General features: G+C 34.8%; 1 pseudogene; it reads right to left on the reverse strand.

The window, feature by feature from the left end:
* LOC138919745 (regulator of DNA class I crossover intermediates 1-like) overlaps nt 1-26,267 on the reverse strand; it is an 85,103-nt pseudogene that overhangs the window by 26,178 nt on the left and 32,658 nt on the right.

The raw sequence follows: 26,267 nt of genomic DNA on the forward strand, positions 1-26,267 counted from the left end.
ATCCTCACGTTAAAGAGACATATTTTGGGATGGCAAATTTTGTTCCCCTTTAGTATGCTCTATGAGGTTCTCACAATGATGAAATTGCCTACTGACATATTTCTCAGAATGTATCCCGTCAGTAAGCAATGCATGACTGCATAATAATAAAGGGGTGAATCCAACAAAAGGATATGACATTTGTAAATATTTATGCACTCAACACAGGAACACCAAAATAAATAAAACAAATATTAACAGACCTAAAGAGAGAAAATATACAACAATACAACAGTAGGGGACTTTAATACCCCACTTTCATCAAAGGATACATCATCCAGTCAGAAAATCAATAAAAACATATTGGCCTTACATGGCACTTTAGACCAGATAGACCAAACATACATACACAGAACATTCCATCCACAAGCAACGGAATACACATTCTTCTCAAGCACACAAGGAACATTCTCCAGGATAGACCATATGTTAGGCCACAAAACAAATCTTAATAAATTTAAGAAGACTGAAATCACATTAAACACGTTTTCTAACTGCAATGACGTGAAACTCAAAATCAATTACAAGAAGAAAACTGGAAAATTCACAAATATGTGGATATTAAATAACATGCTCCTGAACAACTAATGGGTCAAAGAAGAATCAAAAAAGAAATTTAAAAAATATCTTGAGACAAATGAAAATGGAAATACAACATACCAAAACTTATGGGATGCAACAAGAGCAGTTCTAAGATGGAAGTTCCTGGTGATAAATGCCCACATTAAGAAACAAGAAAGATCTCAAATAAACAACACAGCTTTACACCTCAAGGAACAAGAAAATGAACAAACTGAACCTAGTTAGTAAAAGACGGAAATAACAAAGATCAGAGTGAAAATAAATGAAATAGACACTAAAAGACACTAGAAAAGATCAATGAAACTAAGAGCTGGTTTTTTGAAAAGATAAACAAAATTGACAAACCATTAGCTAGACTTAACAAGAAAAAAGAGAGAGGACTCAAATAAATAAAATCAGAAATGAAAGAAAAGCCGCTACAACTGATATCACAGAAATAAAATGCATCATAAGACACCATTATGATTAATTATACAACAACAAACTGGACAATCTAGAAGAAAAAGATAAATTTCTAGAAACATACGACCTACCAAGACTAATTCATGAAGCAATAGAAAATATGAATAGACTTATTACTAGTAAAGACATCAAACCAGTAATCCAAAACTTCCCAATGTCAAAAGTCCAGGACCAATGGCTTCCACTGGTGAATGCTGCCAAACATTCAAAGAAGAATTAATACCTATCCTTCTCAAACTATTTCAAAAAAGAGAAGAGGAGACAAGTCTTCCAAACTCCTTTTATGAGGCCAGCATTACCCCGATATCCAAACTAGTCAAGGACACCACAAGAAAAGAAAATCACAGGACAATATCCCTGATGAACATACATACAAAAATCCTCAATAAAACATTAACACTTCAATCTAGGTGAATGGCACTATCGCATCAACTACCCATTTACCCAAATAATAAATCCAGGTCTCCTTCAATGTTTTCCTTCTCCCTTAACTAATCAACAACAACTATCAAATCAAGATCTTCTAAATCTTTGTGATAGCTCTTCCCTCATTCCCATCCTTACTTACACTGCTCAACTTCGAGCCCTCATTATTTTTTGCCCTGCCTTGAGTCATGCCACTTCTCAAATCTCTCATTGTTGCTAGAGTCAACTTTTTAATACTCAGATGTCATCAAACTCCTCTACTAAAATTTTTTCAGTGGCTCTGTTTGGTGACAGAAAATAAAACTGGTATATGTCATGTAAAGTCTTTTATGACCTAGCCCTTTATATTGTCTAGAATTATCTTTTGCCATTCCGCCATCGCTTGTAATTTACACTATAGTAGTAGCAATAACAACAACTGGAATGAAGTTACTTTGCAGCTTCTAAAATAAGCTATACTCTCTCACTTGTTAGTTTCTATCTATGTTGCTTCTTCATAGTATGAAGGCAGTTTGTCCATTTGGTAAACTTATTAATTGATATCCAGATCAAAAGTTTTCTCCTCTATTACATCTTCCTCCTGACTAGCCATGAAACTTAGAATTATTTTTTACTTGTCTCCCACTGCCCTTTGTACAAACCCCAATTGGAGCAATTTATCTAAATGTATTATATTTTTTTCTGTTTCTGTCTAGACCATAGCTTCCTAAAAACAGGTCCCATGTCCCTTCATCTCTGTACCTTGCAGAGTCTAGTGCATAACACAATATAAGCTTCATAAGAACAAAAACTGTTTCTTCACCACTGAATCTTCAGTGTCTAGCATATAGGAGAAAGACAATAAATTCTATTAAATGAATTCATGATATGTACTCAATGTACATACTGAAGACAAAAAGACAAAACAATTAATATAGTTGAAAATATACAGTCAGATAAGACAAAAGTTTGAATCCTGGCTCAAATGTGTAACTGTGAACAAGTTATTTAATCTTTCTGAACTTGAGTCTCTTTTGCTGTGAAGAGCTTACAGGATCCGGCTCTTGTAGATTAGAACTAAGTGAAACAGAAACTAGTGACCTACTCAACAAGGAATTCAAACAAAATATCATGAGGATGCTCACAGATATGTGGAGAAGAATGGATGAACACAGTGAGCACATCAGCAAAGACTTGGAAGATATAAAAAAAAAACAATCAGAAATGAAGAATACAATACTCAAAATGAGAAATTCACTCGAGGGACTCAATAACAGAGTAGAGGAAGGAGAAGAACGGATCAGAGAACTAGATGAAAGACTAGAGGAAATCACCGAAGCAGAACAGAAAAGAGAAAAAAGAATTAGACAGAATGAGAAGAGAGTAAGGGAACTCTGGGACAATATCAAGCGTGCTAACATTCGGATTATAGGGGTCCCAGAAGGAGAAGAGAGAGACAAAGGGACAGAAAGTTTATTTGTAGAAATAATAGAGGAAAATTTTCCTAACCTGAGGAAGGAAACAGACATCCAACTTCAGGAAGCACAGAGAGCTCCAAACAAGAGAAGCCCAAAGAGGCCCACACCAAGACATATTATAATCAAAATTCTAAAATTAAAGACAAAGAGAGAATCCTAACAGCAGCAAGAGAAAGGCCGCAAGTGCCATATAAAGGGAAGCCCATCAGACTATCAGTGGACTTCTCAGTCAAGACCCTACAGGCAAGAAGAGAATAGCACGACATATTTAAAGGCTAAACGGAAAAAAACCTACAACCAAGAATACTCTATCCATCAAGGTTGTCATTCAGAATGGAAGGAGAGATAAACAGCTTCCCAGACAAGCAAAAATTAAAGGAGTTTATCACCAAGAAACCAGTTCTGCAAGAAATGCTGAAGGGACTTATTTAAGCGGGAAAGCAACAACCACAAATAGAGATTAAAAAAAATTATCAAAAAAACCCAAAACAACAACAACAAAAGACAGGCAATAAAATCACTAGTAAGGTAAAAGGACAGTAAAGGCAGCAGATCAACTACCTGTGAAGATAATATGAAGGTTAAAAGACAAATGTACTAAAATCACCTATTTCAATGATAAGAGGGTAATAGATAGACACACACTAAACACAAGACTATATATAATGTGAAAAACATAATGTGGGAGGAGGGGAGTGAAAAAGTAGAGCTTTTAGAAAGAGGTCAAGCTAAAGAGTCTATCTACTCAATATAGACTGTTACATGCACAGTATATTAAATAGGATCCTCATGGTAACCACAAACCAGAAACCTACAACAAGCAGGACAAAAAGTAAGACAAAAGAAATCAAACATATTACTAAAGATAACCATCAAACCACAAGGGAAGAGAGCAAGAGAAAAAGAAAGGAACTGAGAAGAACTACTAAAACACCCAAAAAAAGAAAAAGTGACAAAATGGCAATAAATACATATTTATCAATAACTACTTTAAATGTCAATGGACTAAATGCTCCAATCAAATGCCATAGGGTGGCCAACTGGATAAAAAAACAAGATCCATGTATATGCCGCATACAAGAGACACACTTCAGACCTACAGACACTCACAAACTGAAAGTGAAAGGATGGGAAAAGATATTCCATGCAAATGGCAAAGAAAAGAAAGCAGGGGTAGCAATACTTATATCAGACAAAATAGACTTTAAGTCAAAAACTGTAATAAGAGACAAAGACGGGCACTACATAAAGATAAAGGGAACAATCCAACAAGAAAATATAACACTTGTAAATATCTACGCACCCAACATAGGAGCACCTAAATATATAAAGCAACTATTAACAGACATAAGAGGAGAAATAGACAGTAACACAATAATAGTAGGGGACTTTAACACTCCACTTACACCAATGGATAGATCATCCAAACAGAAGATCAATAAGGAAACACTCGCCTTAAAGGACACATTAGACCAGATGGACTTAGTAGATATATACAGAACATTCCATCCAAAAACCACAGAGTACACATTCTTTTCAAATGCCCATGGAACATTCTCCAGGACTGATCACATATTAGGCCACAAAACAAGTCTCAATAAATTTAAGAAGATCGAAATAATACTGTGCATCTTTTCTGACCACAAAGGTATGAAACTGGAAATCAACTACAGAAAGAAAACCAGAAAAGCCACAAAAATGTGGAGATTGAACAAAACGCTACTGAACAATGATTGGGTCAATGAAGAAATCAAAGAAGATATCAAAAAATTCCTGGAGACAAATGAAAATGAAAACATGACACGCCAAAATCTGTGGGATACAGCAAAAGCGGTTCTACAAGGGAAGTTTATAGCAATTCAGGCCTACCTCAACAAAGAAGAAAAATCCAAAATAGACAATCTAAAAGCATACCTAAAGGTACTGGAAAAAGAACAACAAACAAAGCCCAAAATCAGAAGGAAGGAAATAATAAAAATCAGAGCAGAAATAAATGAAATAGAGACTAAGAAAACAATAGAAAAAATTAATGAAACCAAGAGCTGGTTCTTCGAAAAGATAAACAAAATGGACAAACCCTTAGCTAGACTCACCAAGAAAAAAAGAGAGAAGGCTCAAATAAATAAAATCAGAAATGAAAGAGCAGAGATTACAACGGACACCTCAGAAATACAAAAGATAATAAGAGAATACTATGAAAAGCTATACGCCAACAAATTGGATAATCTAGAAGAAATGGATAAATTCTTAGAAACATACAACCTTCCAAAACTGGACCAAGAAGATGTAGAAAATTTGAATAGACCGATCGCCAGTAAGGAGATCGAAACAGCAATCAAAAACCTCCCAAAAAATAAAAGTCCAGGACCAGATGGCTTCCCTGGTGAATTCTACCAAACACTCAAAGAAGAGTTAATACCTATCCTTCTCAAACTCTTCCAAAAAATTGAAGAGGAGGAGAGGCTTCCTAACTCCTTCTACAAAGCAAACATTATCCTGATACCAAAACCAGACAAGGACAACACAAAAAAAGAAAATTACAGGCCAATATCACTGATGACCATCGACGCAAAAATCCTCAACAAAATACTAGCAAATCGAATACAACGATACATTAAAAAGATCATACATCATGATTAAGTGGGATTCATTCCGGGGATGCAGGGATGGTTTAACATCTGCAAATCTAACAACGTGATACACCACATTAACAAAATGAAGAATAAAAATCACATGATCATCTCAACAGATGCAGAGAAAGCATTTGACAAGATACAGCATCCATTTATGATAAAAACTCTAAATAAAATGGGTATAGAATACCTCAACATAATAAAGGCCATATATGACAAACCCACAGCAAATATCATTTTCAATGGAGAAAAACTGAAAGCTATCCCTCTAAGAACAGGAACCAGACAAGGATGCCCGCTGTCACCACTCTTATTTAACATAGTATTGGAAGTCCTAGCCAGAGCAATCAGGCAAGAAAAAGAAATACAAGGGATCCACATTGGAAAAGAAGAAGGGAAACTGTCATTCTTTGCAGACGACATGATTTTATATCTAGAAAACCCTAAAGAGTCCACTAAAAAACTTTCAGAAATAATAAAGGAATATAGTCAAGTTGCGGGATACAAAATCAATGTACAAAACTCAGTTGCGTTTCTATACACTAACAACGAAGTAGCAAAAAGAGAAATTCAGAATACAATCCCATTTACAATTGCAACAAAAAGAATAAAATACCTATGAATAAACTTAACCAAAGAGGTGAAAGATCTCTACACCGAAAAGTATAAAACATTGTTGAAAGAAATCGAAGAAGACACAAAGAAATGGAAAGATAGTCCGTGCTCTTGGATTGGAAGAATTAACATCGTTAAAATGTCCATACTTCCTAAAGCAATCTATAGATTCAACACAATCCCTATCAAAGTTCCAACAACATTTTTTACAAAAATAGAACAAAGAATCCTACAAGTTATATGGAACAACAAAAGACCCCGAATAGCCACAGGATTCCTGAGAAAAAAGAACAAAGCTGGAGGTATCACACTCCCTGATTTCAAATTGTACTACAAAGCCATAGTAACCAAAACAGCATGGTACTGGCACAAAAACAGACACACAGATCAATGGAACAAAATTGAGAGCCCAGAAGTAAACCCACACGTTTATGGACAGCTAATATTCGACAAGGGAGCCAAGAGCATACGATGGAGAAAGGAGAGTCTCTTCAATAAATGGTGTTGGGAAAACTGGACAGCCACATGCAAAAGAATGAAAGTACACCATTCCCTTACACCATGCACAAAAATCAACTCAAAATGGATTAAAGACTTGAATGTAAGACCCGAAACCATGAGACTTCTAGAAGAAAACATAGGCAGTATGCTCTATGACATTGGTCTGAGCAGCATATTTTCAAGTCCCATGTCTGACCAGGCAAGGGAAACAAAAGAAAAAATGAACAAATGGGAGTACATCAAACTAAAAACCTTCTGCACAGCAAAGGAAACCATCAACAAAACGAAAAGAGAACCTAACAATTGGGAGAAGCTATTTGCAAACCATATATCAAATAAGGGGTTAATATCCAAAATATACAAAGATCTTATATAGATCAACAACAAAAAAAACCAACAATCCAATTAGAAAGTGGGCAAAAGATCTGAACAGAGATTTCTCCAAAGAGGTCCAGATGGCCAACAGGCATATGAAAAGATGCTCAACATCATTAGCTATCAGGGAAATGCAAATCAAAACTACAATGAGGTATCACCTCACTCCGGTCAGAATGGCTATAAATAACAACACAGGAAACAACGAATGTTGGAAAGGGTGTGGAGAGAAGGGAACCCTTGTTCACTGCTGGTGGCAGTGCAAGTTGGTGCAGCCACTATGGAAAGCAGGATGGAGTATCCTCAGAAAATTAAGGATAGATCTACCATACGATCCAGCTATTCCACTGCTGGGTATTTATCCAAAGAACTTGAAAACACAAAGGGATAAAGATCCTTGCACCCCTAAGTTCACTGCGGCATTATACACAATAGCCAAGACTTGGAAGCCACCTAGGTGCCCATCAAGGGACGAATGGATAAAGAAGATGTGGTATTTATACACGATGGACTACTACTCAGCCATAAGAAATGACGAAATCCGGCCATTTGTGACAACATGGATGGACCTTGAGGGTATTATGCTGAGTGAAATAAGTCAGAGGGAGAAAGTCAAATACCATATGATCTCACTCATAAGTAGAAGATTAAAAACGACAAAAAGAAAAAAAAAAACACATAGCATTGGAGATTGGACTGGTGGTTACCACTGGGGGAGGCAGGAGGGCAAAAGGGGTGATTAGGCTCACATGGGAGGGGATGCACTATAATTAGTGTGCGGGCGGGGAACATGATGTAATGTACACAGAATTCGAAATACGATGTACATCCGAAAAAAATAAAAATTTAAAGAAATAAAGAAATAAATGCATCTAGATTGGTTTTTCTCAAATAAACACATTATAGTTTCTGAAAAGGCAATAATTTTATTTCTAGACCTAAACTATAATTTCTCCAGAGTAAGGAAAAGTAGCCTAAAAAGAAATTTTTCAATAAAAGCTTACCTTAAATGAAAGTACACTGCAAATACTAAAATATGACATGAATTATCAACTGACTTAATTGGAAAGATAATGTAAAATGTACTTTACCTCACCAAGTCCAAAGTTCCACGACTGCTTAGAAGGCAATTCTTTCAAAGGGATGTTACCCCTAGGGTCACAAATAAGACAGTATTAAAGTTTGATTTATTCTCTCTGAAAATTATTGTTCTAAATTATGGTTCCCAAAGTTGGCTGCAGATCAGAATTATAAGGGAAGCTTTTTAAAAAATAAATAAGCTCCATCCTAAGGGTGTGGGTCAAATTTGGTATTTTGTATTTTAAAATCACCCCCTTGAGTGATTCAGTTCTGCACCCAGCTTTGAGAACCATGTTCTAAAATCACTTTCATAAAGTACATTTTAAAATTCAAGGTCTAACATGCTAATTTTTATTCATAAGTTTCTGAATACCTGGAAGTTTGACAGCAAAGAACCTAATTTTTTTATTTTATTAAATAAGTTCTGAATGTTTTATTCGTTGTGCCAATCCCATAAAAATGGCATATAGGTATTCTTTTTACAAATAGATATTTTAAATATTTCCATAAGAAAGTACTTCTAAAATAAAAACCTATTCTAATTCATGATTGTTAATTACCAAGATTTGACTAAACCACAATTATTACCAAGAAAGTTAGGACTATTCCGAAACTACAAGTTTTCTTTAATTAAGTATAACTGCAGTCCCATAAACTCTTGATATGTTTGCTTATGCCATTAGCATCTGAATTCTATTACTCCCTTGTTCTGATTCTATACTAACCAAGCCACCTTCCCATGGAGAGCTGCCAAAAATTAGAAAACATGCTTATCATGCCAGTAAACATTCCTATATAAGTAACCCTTCTATTTCTTACTGTAAATTAATAAATTGACATTCTGGTGAGTGTGTAAGTTTCTTGAACACATAAGTCAGTTTTCTCAAATCTAATTAACACTAAGATTCAGATAAGATGACGGCTTTGTGCTGGCAAATACGAGCACCATACTCTCAACTAGGATGATATTACTAAGATTCTGACAACTGGTAAGCCTTTGTAGAGGCCAGTCTGCCCACTCTGAGACAGCAACACCCCTACCTCACATTGCATCAGTTCAACCCTTCAATACGCATTATACTAGATGCTGAATTGCATTCCCCAGATTTACCTGAAAACTTACAAACGGTTCACTGGATATATCTGGATTGTCTTCTGTGGTGCCTTCTCTTGGTAATCACTTTCAAATTTTCCTTTAAAAATAAAAGTATGCATTGAACTAAAACTCTAGCACAGACTAGTTCTTTTTTTTAAATTGGAAGCTTATTAGCATGACCCATATGGAACGAAATCACTGGTCCACACAATGTCGCATAATAGAACGTCACTCTATTTTCAATTTTATACTCCTCCAAATACACACACACACACACACACACATATCTATATTATATATAAATATGTACTAAAAACAAAAAGACCAATAGATTATTACCCTTCTCGCGTATAACACCAACCTTTTTTTTCAGAGCTGGCTGGGAAACTATCCTTCTCAAAAGATGTACTAAGATTATTTCTTTCATGATCGTTATACTCTTTCTGATAGTTCTTGTTTGGCTGACACTTTTCTGGGTAACTTGTCTTATTAAAAGTAGAATTACTAAAAGTCAACTCTGGATTTGTAAAAGTACTTCTAATGCATCTCTCAGTGGAATGGTTTTTATCAGAACTAGTGACTGCACAAATATCTCCCATACTGTCAAAACCACACTTGTCAAAGGTTTTCTTTATACTCCACTGATCTATGTTTAATAAATTGATCACATTTTCACTAATAAAAGAGTCACAATTCTCTGACAGAAGGCTGGGTGTTGGCTGGTTCGCATCTTCAAGAAAACTTGAAACCTCTTTCCTATTTTCTTCCAAAATATGTTGTACTGACTGTTTTTCAATAATGAAGTCTGACTGTCTTCTCTCATCCATGGTTCCACAATCTTCACCTGTAACTATATCAGGTCTTTCAGTAAGGAAATTCTGATTTCCTGGACTTTGAGATAAATAAAAACATATTTAACAAGAAAAGCATAGAAAATTTTCATTTAGAAACTTAAAGTTAAATTCTTAGAGAACATACTGAGTAGCTACTAACATTTACCTGGACTATGTTTTCAGTTTTTTATTTGAATAAATAATATTTTTTTTGGGTGGAAATTTGTCTAATGTGCCTCAGTGAGTATGAAAATAATCTACACTTAGTTTTGTATTTCAACACAAAAAAATGTGTTGAAATGAAGTATGATGTGGTTCAATTCACTGTTATATTAACAAAATATGACCAACCTATATCATGTCTTCTGTAATAAGGTCTAGTGAATACCCTAGACAACCACTGCATGTAACTGCTGCTCTGTTTAATCAGAGAAAGATATTTTGAACACACTGCAGGGAAAAATTATCCCCAGTGTTAAAACATCAAATCAGAGTTATCAGAACACTATAACAGATATCTCTCAACCTAACAAGGATATAAAAACAACTCTGAAGTTCCCAAGGGAGAGCAATACAGATACAAATGCATATATATGTAATAAAGCCAAGAGATAAGACGAATTAGATGAAAAGGTTAGCCTAGATAACTTATAAGTTCCCTTCTAATGTATAAATCATAATTCTAAGTTATGTCCAACTTGTATAAAAGAATCAAAGCTATTATACGAAATAATTAAAAATCAAGATATTCTGGGGCTGGCCCTGTGGCAGAGAGGTTAAGTTCACACGTTCCACTTCGGAAGCCCAGGGTTTCGCCAGTTCAGATCCTGGGTGCGGACCTAGCACACTGCTCATTAAGCCATGCTGACATGGCGTCCCATATAGCAGAAGCAGAAGGACCTAAAACCAGAATATACAACTATGTACTGGGGGGTTTTGGGGGTAAGAAGAAAACCAGAAATAAATAAAGATTGGCAACAGATGTTAGCTCAGGTGCCAATCTAACAAAAAAAAAAAAATCAAGATACTCTGGACTTTGTTGCCATTGACTATCCACAAATTTACTGAGGGGTGGGCTGTTCCAGAGATTGGAGGTACCAAAGAAATTTAGAAAAGAAACATAGACCGCTAAAACTGATTGATTTCCAATTTTATTTTTTAAGTTATTCATTAAACATCTAATGAGCAGGTCCACCTGCCGTGTTCCAGGCACTATGCCACGTATTGGGGACAGAGAAAAGAATTCAGTTTGGCATTAAAGAGAGAGAGAGATTTTGTCCAGGAATGTTCGTAGACCGTGATCCTACACTTTTTCTCAATACGGGTCTTAGTGGTGTTTTGAGCAGAATAATGTTATTCTGTGATATCAAAGGCATAACCTATAGCACGCAATAATATACACCATTCACACCAGAGAAACTGTATTACTTTAAATGAGAAAATAAATGTAAAAGCACTTCATAAATTAGAAAGCACACTACAAATGTAAATAATCATTTTTAAACAGCATTTTAAGCATTCTGACTCAGAAGAATCACTCACTGAGAGATCTGGAGAACAGAGAAATGTATAATGCACAGTTATTGCTCACAAGAAATAGTCCGGAAGGGGAAAGAAAAACTAGAAAGTGATAAGTGCTATTCTACAGTGTTACGACAGTAAATAAAAGAAATGCTTTTACTTGAGAAAAATCAAGTTGGTGGCATTTGAGTTGGGGACTGAATGTTGGGAAGGATTGCTACTTGTAAAGATGACAGAGAGAAATGATGCTAAAAATATAAAAGCCTTACTAAGATAAATCGATCCAACTTCTTTAACACTTTTTCCTATAGATAAAAGTTCATTCATTTACGGACTACAATATGGATAAATTCATTATCTAAATAAGCCTTTTATGTGCATTAAATAGATATTTAATGTATGCCTGCCATGTGGTAGGGAGATAATACAGCTTATATTCTAGTGAAGGAAGATAATAACAAATAAATAAGATAACTAACCATTAATAAGTACAATGGATAAAAGAAATAAACAAATAAAAAAGATAATTACAGCAGCTTTATAGGTGCTACAAGATCAGACGATGGAACAACTTGTGTTGGAGGTCCTTTTCAGATAGCTGGTCAGGAAAGTTCCTAGCAAAGAAGTGATAAATAAGCTAAAGATACAGAATGATTAGACATATAAAGAGAGGAGTATGCATACTGCAGGGGGATGGAATAAACAGAAATACAAGATTTGCAGCACATGTGAGAAACAAAAAGAAGAGGAGGAAAGCTAGAATAGAATCAGTGAAAGAAAACTTACGGCCTAAGGCTTAAAAGGTACAAAAGGGCCCAGATCATGTAGAGCTTTATTTTGGAAAAGAGCAATAAGAAATATTGAAAATTGCTAAGTACAAAAGTAAAACTCTCTTGCTTTTTGCCTTAAAAAATATCAGTCTGACTGCTGGGTGAATACGAATATGCTGATTTCCATCTGGCCAAAATGAAGTTAGAGAAACAAGATTTAGCCTCATTGACTGACAGAATTATAAAACTGGACAAACTGTATGAGACAATGGCTTTCAGACTTGGGCCATTGGATAGAATAGGATAACGATCCCTGACAGAGAGAAAACAAGTAAGGTGAATTCTATGACTGCTCCTAGCTTATTGCTTGGAGAGAGTATCCAAGCCACAGAACAGAGAGGGGAAATCCAGTTGGAGCCCACAGATTCCCTTTGTTGAGGAAAGAGCACTGGAAGGTCAGGAAGACTGCAGAGAACAGAGTATGCAGGGCAGAGTACCATGAAGGAGAGTGCTTCAAAGAGAGAGGGCTCCAGAGATCTACAGAAAGTTCTCAAATCTTCAGCTAAGTACTGATCAGCACATGCATATGAAGTAATTACCCAAGGCTGGGAAAAGCAACACCCAAGATGAGAAGATTGAACAATTCCAGGAACTCAAACAGAAATGGGAAAATTTTGTGTTTCCACCAGTTAGAGTGGAAAACCTCTTAATTCAAAGGAACTCTAAGAATACAAGAAGGATATTGCCTTAGCAGGGGGCAAAATTAGCCACAGAGTGAAGGTGTATCTGGTCCTGTTTAACAAAGTTTAAAGCAAGCCTTAATAAGATCATACTGTTTCCAAGCAACTAAAATCCCAGAAAAACCTCAGGAAAATTTATAGGAATACAAAAATTTCCAGACCAAAAAGATGAAATTCATAATGTATACAATCTAAAAAAAAATTATCAGGAATGCAAAAAAGTAGAAAGTTACAACCCATAATGAAGAGAAAAATCAATTATTAGAAATAGACCAAGAAATGACACAAATGATAGAATTCGTAGACAAGGACATTAAAAGAGTTATCAGAACTATATTCCCTACGTCCAAAAAGATAGATGAAAGACTGAGGATGTTGAATAGAAACATGGAAGATATAAAGAAGAGTCAAAACAAACTTCTAGAGATAAAAAATATACTGAATAGATTTACACAGAGATTAGACACCAAAGAAGATACAACTAGAGAATCTGAAGAAAAAGCAATATAATCTATATAAAATGAAACAATGAGAGAAAAAAAGATGAAGATAAATAAACAGAGCATCAATAAACTGTGACACAACTTCAAATGGACTAACTTACATGTTATTAAGGTCCCCAAAGAAGAGAGGAGAGGAATAAAAAATATCCAAAAAATCAATGGCTGAATTTTCCACATTCGATAAAAACTAAGTTCACAGATCCAAGATGCTCAATGCAGCTCAAAGACAAGAAATAAAAAGAAAAGGAACATCCTAATCAATGGATAGAAATCTATGATAGAAAATCCACCATGGAGAATCTATGATAGAAAAATCTTAGAAACAGAGAAAAATTATATATTAGATATATAGATATTAAGATAAGAATGACAGCAACTTCTAGTAGGAAACAATGCAAAAGATACCTTTCAAAAAGAAAAGAATAAAAACTTACAAATACACAGAAGCTGAAAGAATTAATTACTAGCAGCCCCACACTATAAGAAATGTTAACAAAAGTCTTTCAAGGAAAATATCACCACACGGAAATCTAGATCTACACAAAATAACAAAGACCACCAAAAATGATAAATTTGTGCTTAAGTATAAAAAACATATTTTCTTAATTTTTAACTCTCTTTAAAGCAAAAGGAACAATAATATATTTTTGGATTTATAACATTTATATAAGTGAATGTATGAATACAACACCACAAAGGCCAGAGGGGAGAAACGGAAGCATACCATTACAGGGTTCTTACACAATACTTGAAGTAGTATAACACAACTAGAATATAGTCTGTCATAAATTAAAATATATACAATAAATTCTAAAGAAACCACTGAAAAACAAAACAGAGTTATAGATAACAAGCCAACAAAAGGATAAAGTAAGTCATAAAAAAGACTAAAATCAAATAAAGGCAGAAAAGAGGGAAAGGGAACAAAGATTATATGGGAGAAATAAAAAATAAATAGCAAGAGAACAGACAAATCCAATCATATATCAATTGTTGCACTAAATGTAAACTATATTCATAACCATAATACAAGTCTCAATAAATTTGAAAGGATTCAAATCACACAAAGGATGTTCCCTGTCCACAATGGAATTAATTTAGAAAGATAACAGAAAAGTCTTTAGGAACCAAATAACAAATTTCTAAATATCTCATGGAGTGAAGAAGAAATCAAAAGGAAAACTAGAAAGTTTTTTAACTGAATGAAAATAAAACAAAACATATCAAAATTTGTAGGATGCAGCAAAGCAGCAGTTATGGAAAATTTACAGCACTAAACACGTGCATTAGAAAAGAAAAATAGTCTCAAGTCAATGACCTCAGCTTTCACCTTAAGAAATCAGGAAAAAAGGAGTAAATTAAATCCAAAGTAAACAGACAAAAGGAAATAAAGATAAGAGCAGAATTCAATGAAATAAAAACAAAAGAAATACGTGACACTGAAAGATGATTCTGTGAGAAAATAAATAAAATTGGCAAGTCTCTAATCAGAATAATCACTGGGAAAAAGGGGAGAAGAAACAAGTTACCCATATTAGTAATGGGAGAAAAGACATCACTACAGAAGTTAGAGATTTCATACGCATAATAAGGAGATATTATGAATAACTTTAAGTCAATAAATTTTACAACATAGATAAAATCGATACATTTTTTGTATGACACAAACTACCAAAGCTCACTAAAAAAATAATAATCCAACTAGCCTTCTATCTAGTAAAAAATGGAAATTATAGTAAAAAAAAAAAACCTTCTCACAAAAAGAACTTCATACCAACTGACTTCACTGATGAACTCTACCAGACATTTAAGGAAGAAATGTACCAATCCTACACAAACTCTTTCAGAAAATTACACAGGAGGGAATACTTCTCAACTCATTCCATGACACCAACATTAGGCTGATATCAAAACCAGACTAAGATATTACAAGATATTACTAGAAAGTAATCTCCCTCATGAAGACTAATGTAAAAATCCCTAACAAAATTTTGGCAAATCAAATCCAATGAATGCATAACAAGGTTAGCACATTGTGACCAAGCAGGGTTTATCTCAGGAATACAAGGTTGGTTTAACATTCAAAATTAATCAATTGTGGGGCCAGACTTCTGGAATGAGAGACTGAGAAACCTGGCAAATCTTGTGCCCTAAAAGCAGTAACAGAACCAGATAACACTCACCAAAAAAATCATCTCAAATATGGGGAGTGACCAATGGCATCCAATAAACTGTGAAGCAGTACTTCAAGAAAAACTACTCAACCTTAGTAGAACCAGTGGGAGCCTGTGGAGTTTTAGCCTTAGGCTGCCACCATCCCTCCACCCCCAACTCCATGGCTGGTAGCCTACCAAGGCTGAGCTTGTCTGGAGAGGGTCGGGAAGGTGGGAGACTCATGCCCAGGGAATTTGTCAAAAATAATCATGGTCTTGGTGGCAAACTATCAAAGAAGCCCAAAATTGCAGCTGCCTGAGGCTGAGATATTTGGAGCAAGCAAAAACCATCCAGAAATTTCATAGAGAGATCCAGAAAACAAAAAGGTACAAGAGGCTTTGATAAACTCCCAGACCCTCCTGGTGGTCTGGAAGGTTGCATACATGTGTAAGGCTGAGTGCAGACTCAGGAGAGACCAGAAAGAGCTACAGGTATCTACTCATCCCTGGCTGAGTGTAAGGTCTTGTGCAAGGGAGGAAGCCTTGTTAGCTGAAGGTACTTAAACACAACCTCCAACTAATCATTGGTTGGCCTCTAAGCACTGCTTAGAGGGAAATTTATACCTTTTAATGCCTGTATTAGGAGAGAAGAAATATATCAAATCAGTAAGTTAAGCTTGCACTTTAAGAAACTAAAAAAAGACAGGCAAACTAAGCCAAAAGCAAGCAGAAAAAGGAAATCATAAACATTAGGGCAGAGATCAATGGAATGAAAAACAGAAAAATAGAGAAAATTGATAAAACCCTAAACTTAGTTCTTTAAAAAGACCAATAAAATTAGCAAATCTTCAGCTACACTGACCAAGAAAAAAAGGAGAAAAGACACAGATGTAGAACTCAAAAAGGGACATCAACACCAACCTGACAGAAACTGAAAGGATTTCAAGGGAATACTATAAATCACCTTATGCTAACAAATCATACAACTTAGATGAAGCGGATCAATTCCTAGAAAAACACATATTACTACAACTGATTCAAGAAGAAATTAGAAAATCTGAATAGATCTTTACACAAGTAAAAAAAATTAGTAAAAAGCCTTCCCACTAAGAATAGCCCTGATGCAAAAACATCTAAAGAATCCACAAATTCTTCTATTAAATAGAGCAAACACTTTACACTTTATTATATGAGGCCAGTATTATCCTGATATGAAAGCCAGACAAAAAACATAAGAAGAAAAGAAAAATTCAGACCAATTTTCCTAATGAATATGGAGGCAAAAATCATAAACAAAATATTAGCAAACCAAATCCAGCATTACATGAAGAGGTTTATATATAATGACCAAGCAGCTTTTAACCCAGGAGTGCAAGGTAGTTTAATACTTCAAAAGACGGTAATATATTACATGTTAATAGAATAAAGGAAAAAACTAGATGATAATCTCAAGGGACACAGAAAGAGCATTTGACAAAATCCATGATAAAAACGTTCAATGAACTAGGAATAGAAGGGACTTTCCTCAACCTGATAAAGGGCACCTACAAAAAAACCTACAGCTAATATCATACTTAATAGTGAAGGCTAAATGCTTTTTCCCTAAGAGTGGGAAAAATGCAAGCATGTCCACTCTTGTCACTGCTATTCAACACTGTACTAGAGGTTGTAGTCACTCAGGCAAGAAAAACAAGTAAAAGGCAACCAGATTGAAAAAGGAGAGATAAAAACACCTTTATTTATAGACAACATAATCCAGTATGGTGAAACTCCTAAAGAATCCACAAAAATACTACTAGAACTAATAATGATCTCAGCAAAGTTGAAGGATACAAGATCAATATACAAAAATTAATTGTATTTCTATACACTAGCAATGAACAATCCAAAAATGAAATTAAGAAAATAATTCAATTCACAACAGCATAAAAAGAATAAGATACTTAGAAATAAATTTAACAAAAGCAGCACACTGCTTATATATTGAAAACTGCAATACATCACTGAGGGGCCAGCCCAGTGGCCAAGTGGTTAAGTTCACATGCTCCACTTCAGCGGCCCAAGGTTTTGCCGGTTCGGATCCTGGACGCGGACATGGCACCACTCATCAGGCCACATTGAGGCAGTATCCCACATGCTACAAGTAGAAGGACCCACAACTAGAATATATAGCTGTGTACTGGGGGGATTTGCGGAGAAAAAGCAGGACAAAAAAAAAAAAGGATTGGCAACAGTTGTTAGCTCAGGTACCAATCTTTAAAAAAAAAAATCCATTACTCAGAGAAATTAAAGAAGATCAAACACAATGTAATATGGTTCAGCCATAAAAAAGGAAATCTTGCCATTTGTGACAACATAGATGAAGAGGGAGAACATTATGCTAAGTGAAATAAGTCAGACACAGAAAGACAAACACTATATGATTTCACCCATACATGGAATCTAAAACGTCACACTCGAAGCAGAGAATAGAATGGTGGTTGCCAGATGCTGGCGAGTAGGGGAAATGAGATATTAGTCAAAGGGTACAAACTTCCAGTTATAAGATGAGTAAGTTCTGGGGATCTAATGTACAAGATGATGACTATAGTTAATAATACTATATTGTATACTTGTAAATTGCATATTTGTTAATAGAGCAGATCTTAAGTGGTCTGATCACATACCCAAAAATGGTAACTATTTGAGGTGATGAATGTGTTAATTAGCTTGACTGTGGTAATCATTTCACAATGTATATGTATAGGAAATCATCATCTTGAACATCTTAAATATATACAATTTTTATTTGTCAATTATATCTCAATAAATCTGGAAAAATAAAACTCTTCAAACACACTGGAAGGTTCTCTCATGCCCCTCCAAGTCCACACCTCCCAACAGTAACCACCATTCTGAGTGCTATCACCATTCATTAATTCAGCCAGGTTCTGAACTCCACATAAATGGAATTACACAATGGTCCTCTTTTTGTGTTGAGATTCTTCCATGGAGATGCTTGTTACTGCATGTATCAGCAGTTTATTTTTTTTCATTTCTGTGTATTATTTCACTGCATGAATATTATATAATATTCTATTCTTTTGTGTGTGTGTGAGGGAGACTGGCCCTGAGCTAACATCTGTTGCCTATCTTCCTCTTTTTGCTTGAGGAAGATTGTCACTGAGCTAACCTCTATGTCAATCTTCCTCTATTTTATGTGGGATGCCACCACAGTGCGGCTTGACAAGTGGTGCTAGGTCTGCACCTGGGATCCAAACTTGCAAACCCTAGGCCACCGAAGTGGAGCATGCAAACTTAACCACTATGCCACCAGGCCAGCCCCATAATATTCTATTATTAATGGACATCTCGGTTAGTTCAAATTTGGGACCACTATGAATAAAGCTGTTACGACATTCAAAAAAAAATGAATAGGAGAAACATTTCATGTTCATGGATTGGAAAAATCACTATTGTTAAGATGGCAATTTTCCCCAAATTGATCTACAGATTCAATACAATCCCTATCAAAATCCAAGTAGGCTTTTTTTATTTCCAGAAACTGACAGGTTGATGCTAAAATTTACATGGAAATGCAAAGGACTAAGAAAAGCCAAAACATTTTCAAAAAAGAACAATAAACTGGAAGACTAATACAGCTCTCAATTTCAAAACATACAGTAAAGCTATAGCAATCAGGACAGTGTGGCACTGACATAAAGATAGACATAATTAACCGATGGAACAGAACTGAGATTCCTGGGGGAAAAGAAAAACAACTTACATTTTTGGTCAATCGATTTTCAACAAAGGTACCAAAGCAATTCAGTGGGGAAAAGATATTCTTTCCTTTCCACAAATGCAAATGGTGAATTTAGACCCTTACCTCACACAATACATAAGAGTTAACTCAAAACAGATCAGAGACCTAAATGTAAGATCTAAAACTACAAGACAGAAAAAAACATAGGAAAAAATCTTCATGGCCCTGGCTTAGTCAAAGACTTGTTAGCTATGACAACACACAAACAATTTCTAAATGAAAAAATTAATAAACTGTATCTCATCAAAATTAAAACCTTTTTTACTTCAAAAAGACACCACTAAGGAAAGGAAAAAGGTAAGCATTTCACCAAAGATACACAAATGGCTGATAAGCACATGAAAAGATGCCAACATCATTAGTCATTAGGGAAATGCAAAATTAAAACCAAAGTAAGATACTATTACATATTGATTAGAATGGCAGATATATTTAAAAGACTGACTTTACCAAGTGTTGTCAAAGGTATGCTGCAACTGGAACTCTCATACACTGCTGATGCGATGTAAAATGGTACAAATCACTTTAGAAAACAGTTTGTCAGTTTCTTAAAAATTTAATCATATACCTACCATATGACCCAGCCATTCCACTCGTAGATATTTCCCCAAGAGAAATGAAAGCATATGTCTAAACAAAGACTTCTATATGAACTTTCATAGCAGCTTTATTTGGAATAGCCAAAACTTGGAGAAAAAAGCCAAATGGTCATCAACAGATGAATAAACTGTGCTATGGCCATACAATGGAATACTACTCAGCAATAAAAAGGAATGAACCATTGATATACACAACCAACGACATAGATGAATCTCAAATTATGCTAGGTCAAAGAAGCTAGACCAAAACAAGGAAAACATACTGTATTAATGCAATTTATATAAAATTCTAGAAAATACAAACTAATCAACAGTGATAGAAAGCAGATCAGCAGTTGCCTTGGGATGGGAGTAAGGGATGTAAAGTAGCCAGAGGAAGGGATTACAAAGGTTCCCAAAGAAACTACTGGGGATGATGAATGGTCATTATTTTTGACATATGTCACAACTTACCAAAGTGCACATTTTAGATAAGTTCAGTTTATGGTATGTTGATTATACATTAATAAAGTGTGAAAAAAAATAGACCTAAGGACAAAGAGGAAACAAAAAGAACTGTTATATGGCTATTACAATTCTAGGCAAGAGGCAGTGGTGGCTTAGACTGAAATGGAACCTGTAGAGATGGAGACATGAGTAGATAACTTTAAAGTTTATTAGAATACAGAATTGACAATACTTTGTGAAACAGATATTGGGAGTTGAAGGAAAGGAAGGAATCAGGTACAACTTTTTTTTAGCTTAAGCAACTGAGTGAATAGTGGTGCCATTTACTAAAACGAGGAAGACTGAGACAGAATTACAGAGTCAAAGTTTCTCATTATGATTACCAAGAGTGATTCAAACTGGTTTTACAAGTTTAATGTCTTTTAAAACAACAAACCAGAGTTTAAATAGAGACACCTAGAAAATAAAAATGGGGCACTGATCAACTACCATAAATATGAAAAAAATATTATTATGTTTATGATAAAGAAAAAGAAAGTAGTAATTCATAAAACAGGGATTATAAAACAGATGCAAAGCACCTTGGCCCAAAATTTTTTTTAAAATAAATAAATGAAAGGTAGATATGTACATCAGAAAATCGTTACTTATAACTACTTTAATTAAATGCTACATTTTACTTACAGTGGTTTTTTTTCCTTAGAAGTTTTACTTAGGTCTGTTTACGTTTCTAACTAAAACTACTTCTGTCCAGTAAAATCAAATTAATAACTCAAAGAAAGCATGCTACAGGTTCTTTATTTCCTTCAACATCTTTGCTTACCTGTTTAATCTTTCAAATAATGTTCCAAATTGTGCTGTTTTATATGATGGACTGAAAGCATCTTGATTTTTGTTTAATTCGGAAATCACGGAATTAGAATAATTAACATTACTGAGCTGAAAAAAAAAAAGGAAGAACCTGCCAAAAGGGTAAATGTACATATATACGATTTAAATAATTTACCGTAAAACCTCATTTAAGTAGACATCTATAGTTTAAAAATGTATTTTTTAGTCTAAAAGAAAGAGTGTCCTTATTGAAAACAAAATAAATACTGTTCTAATAATGAAAGCAGTGTCAGTATTTGAATGACTGCTAAAATAACAGGGTTGATCTATGGTGAGCTAACCATTTTCTCAGAGGTAAAAAAAGATTAAAAAAAAAAAGACCCGGAACACCAAGATCTTGAGTAAATAAAAGTTAAATATCGCTGACAGAAAATAATGATTTCTCCCAAGGAAACAACTGTACTTATCTCAGTTCCTCCATTTACTAAGTAATTTTAGACTGCTACTTTAATCTTTTGTTTAAAAAAAGATTTTATCTTTCTTCTTTCTCTCCAAAACCTCCCGGTACATAGTTGTGTATTTTTAGTTGTGGGTCCTTCTAGTTGTGGCATGTGGGACACCGACTTAGCATGGCCTGACGAGCTGTGCCATGTCCACGTCCAGGATTCGAACCGGCAAAACCCTGGGCCGCCGTAGTGGAGCGCGTGAACTTAACCACTCGGCCACAGGGCCAGCCTCTGCTACTTTAATCTTTCTGAATATCGCTACCACTGAGTGCAAAACGGGGAAAGTATGGACAGACTCTTGTGAAAAGCAGATGTGATAACCCATTTGTTAATGAGGAAGGTACCATATAAAGATATTATAATGGCCCAACACTAATCTATCCAGCAATAATAATTCATATCTGTAGTATATTTTATGTATAAGCCATGAAACACAGAAACGAGACGTCCAAAGACAAGCAATGACAGAAAGAGTCAGAAAAAAAAAAGCGTGCAGGCAAAAAGAGATACTAAAAGTCTTTTTTTAAAAAAACGTCTAAAATCAACAAAAGCTGAAAATAAAGTCTGATAACACATCTCATCTCAGCCTCAGAGAGACAGTGTCAATGGTGCAGGGACAATGTCATCCCTTGAAGCGAGAAACACACAAACAAATCCAAACAGAAGAGAATATTATATATTGGCTCAATCTACTTCTCCAGGGACTAGTAAGCCCCAGACCACTTTTTATTCTAACCTGTTTTTCAACTCATTTTCTTATGTAAGTTATAGTCTCATTTTAATTTTCCTGAAATCTCTCCAAATATATATCCAAATAAATAAATTCCCTAATACTTCACAATGTGACACCACACCTTACCAGGGACGTTAGCTTCTCTTTTCTCTCTTCTGCCATATGAAGTACAACATTATTTACCCCTTTGGAGATAATCACTAACCTGCAGTCTCTAAGTAGAAGATTATTCAAGTATAGATTACACAGGGTCTCATTCTCTATCCTATAAACTATTTAACAAAGCAAGGATGAGTTAAAGCTGATGTAGGATGCAAGTTTTAGTCTTATAAAATACAAATGGAATGGGTAACTGAATGTTTTTCATTGCATCACTCGAAAATTATTGGGGGGCCAGCCCAGTGGCATAGTGGTTAAGTTCCCACACTATGCTTCGGCGGCCCAGGGTTCACTGGTTCAGATCCTGGGCACAGACCTACATACCACTCAACAAACCATGCTGTGGCAGCAACCCATATACAAAATGGAGGAAGAGGGCCACAGGTGTTAGCTCAGCAACAATACTCCTCAAACAAAAAGAGGAAGACTGGCAACAGATGTTGGCTCAGGGCCAATCTTCCTCACCAAAGCAACAACAAAAAATTATTGGGTCCTTAAATTAATAAGCCTAGCACAATACTTCATTTTCCCTTCTCTGAAAAGCAGAAAACATACTTCAATAAAATTGAATATCATTACATATTGTATATAACTATAATACTGTAATATATAACTACAATTTATAAATTATCATAAATTTGCTAATTATAAATTAATTTAGAAATAGTACACAAATATGACATAAAACCACCTCATGCTAAAAATGGGAGAGATTCAAAACTAAATATTCTTGTTAACCTTGTTAACAAGATAGAGCGTTTACATAACCATTTTACTCACTACCATTATATATTAGTATAGTAACCTTTAATAATTTTATATTTTTTAACTCTATGTAAACTTAGTAAAAGATCATTTCTTGGTATGTTCTATGGCGTATATATTTCAAACTTTAAAAATTTGGATGTTTTTATAATTTTAACTATAGAGACTACAAGGATTGAACATTTTAGCACTAAATATCTCTATCTATATACATATATGTGCATAGTCTTGGATGGAAGTGCATATAACCAGCTATCTTTCAAGTCATAGAAAGAATCAAGCCATCACAACTTATACTTTAACAGATTACTCTGACATCACTGAGATTATGTACTGCTACTCACAGGATCCTTTCCATATCATGTATACTGGGCCATCATGACATCACCAACTACTCCTTTACTGTGATTACAATCAAGTATTACATAACACATTGAACTATGGTCAATTTTACTATCAATAATTTTATAAAAAGATGATGATTTCAAAGACTTTTAAAGAACATTCCAGTTTTGGGATTCATAATCTTCTACAGCCCAGAGAATTAAGTTTTTGACCTAAGAAGAATTATCATACTTAATTTCTCTCCTAATTTGGCTATATCTATAGCAACCCACAACTAATATTTTTTCAATCCATAAAAAGAAAAAAAGAGCATATCACAAAAATATAAAATGCTAAGAACTAGTGATTGAAAGGGACCTGTTCACAAACAACCAACCCACTAACTGGGAAAAAATATTGGCAAGTCATATATCTGACAAAGGCTTAATATCCATAATATATAAAGAACTCACACAACTCAACAACAAAAAAAATCAAACAACCCAATCAAAAAATGGGCAGGAGACATGAACAGACATTTCTCCAAAGAAGATATACTGATGGCCAAATAGACACATGAAAAGAAGTTCCTCATCGCTGATCATCAGGGAAATGCAAATCAAAACTACACTAAGCTATCACCTTACACCCATTAGAATGACACAAATAACTAAAACAAATAGTAACAAATGTTGGAGAGGTTGTGGAGAAAAAGGAACCCTCATACACTGCTGGTGGGAATGCAAACTGGTGCAGCCACTATGGAAAACAGTACGGATATTCCTCAAAAAATTAAAAATAGAAACACCTTATGACTCAGCCATCCCACTACTGGGTATCTATCCAAAGAGCTTGAAGTCAGCAATTCCAAAAGTCCCATGCACCCCAGTGTCCACTGCAGCATTATTTACAATAGCCAAGATGGGGAAGCAACCTAAGTGCCCATCAACAGATGACTGGATAAAGAAGATGTGGTATATATATACAATGGAATACTACTCAGCCATAGAAAAGAACAAAATCGTCCCATTTGCAACAACATGGATGGACCTTGAGGGAATTATGTTAAGTGAAATAAGCCAGATAGAGGAGGACAATTTCTGTATGGCTCCTCTCATATGAGGAATTTAAAAATGTAGACAAAGACAACAGATTAGTGGCTACCAGGGGAAAGATGGGGTGGGGGTTGGGCACAAAGGGTGAAGGGGTGCACCTACAACACAACTGACAAACAATAATGTACAAATGAAATTTCACAAGATTGTAACCTATCTAACTCAATAAAGACTTGTATTTAAAAAAAGAAAGGTACCTGTTCATTCTGCTTTTTTTTCATATGCAACTTTCTGAGGACTAGGCACTATTCTGGGAATAAAATTTTGTCTTGTAATATCTCTGTTAGAAGCTAATTCTGCTGACAAAGATGGTGGTGTGAAGCTGCAGTTTTCTATTCTGCTCAATTGAGGTTCGAACATTGTATATGAGTCCATGACTTGTGAGGACTATAGGAAAGAAGATACAATCATGTGATTTGCCAAAATATATAAACTAGAGACAAGGAAAGTTAAAATAAAAGTGAAAAAGGTCACGAGTTAGAGAAAAAGTCCCAAGTAAAGGCAAGTCATCAGTAACTGACAGTCCTTACTAAGACAAGAGAGGTTATCAACTAAGATTATACTTGAGCTCCTTTCCATCTGCCTTTCTCACCGATGGTCCCCTCTACCCTCAAGCTCCATACCTGCATGTCATCTCCTAATGACAGGAAATCTAAGTTTCATTTATCTACAATTCAGGTGAAAGATTTCCAAGAGATTTTAGTATCACTGCCATTATCTTTCTGACGTAGCTTAACTTTGGCTATTCAAAGGAAAGAATAATTAATAATATGGCATTGGACTTTCACATTTCAAGCTTTAATCACAATCTATGTGTTTTCTAATTGATTAAAGTCTTATTTGCTAAAAAATAATTATTTGAAATATACTTTGAAAGAAAAATAATCTTGGGATCAACATGAATATTGAAAATCACAATTTGATATAAAATAAAACAGTCGGGTCACCACGTTTGAAAACATGAATCGCTCAATGATCACATGAACCCAAAGGAGAACTCCCCAAATGAATTATCCTTTGCAGCTCTTCAGTGACAGGCAGAATCAAATGCTTTGCACACAAAGGCCTAGTCTACATTACCAGAACTCCAAAGGGTTTCTCATAAGCAATCGTTAAAATATTCTTAAGGTATAGGTTTCTTACATTAAAAACTTCTAAAAGAACAATTTTAAAGACTAAAAATTTTTTTAAAGGATA

The sequence above is a fragment of the Equus caballus genome, chromosome 21, assembly GCF_041296265.1.
Source record: "Equus caballus isolate H_3958 breed thoroughbred chromosome 21, TB-T2T, whole genome shotgun sequence".
In the NCBI taxonomy this organism is placed as follows: Eukaryota; Metazoa; Chordata; class Mammalia; order Perissodactyla; family Equidae; genus Equus; species Equus caballus.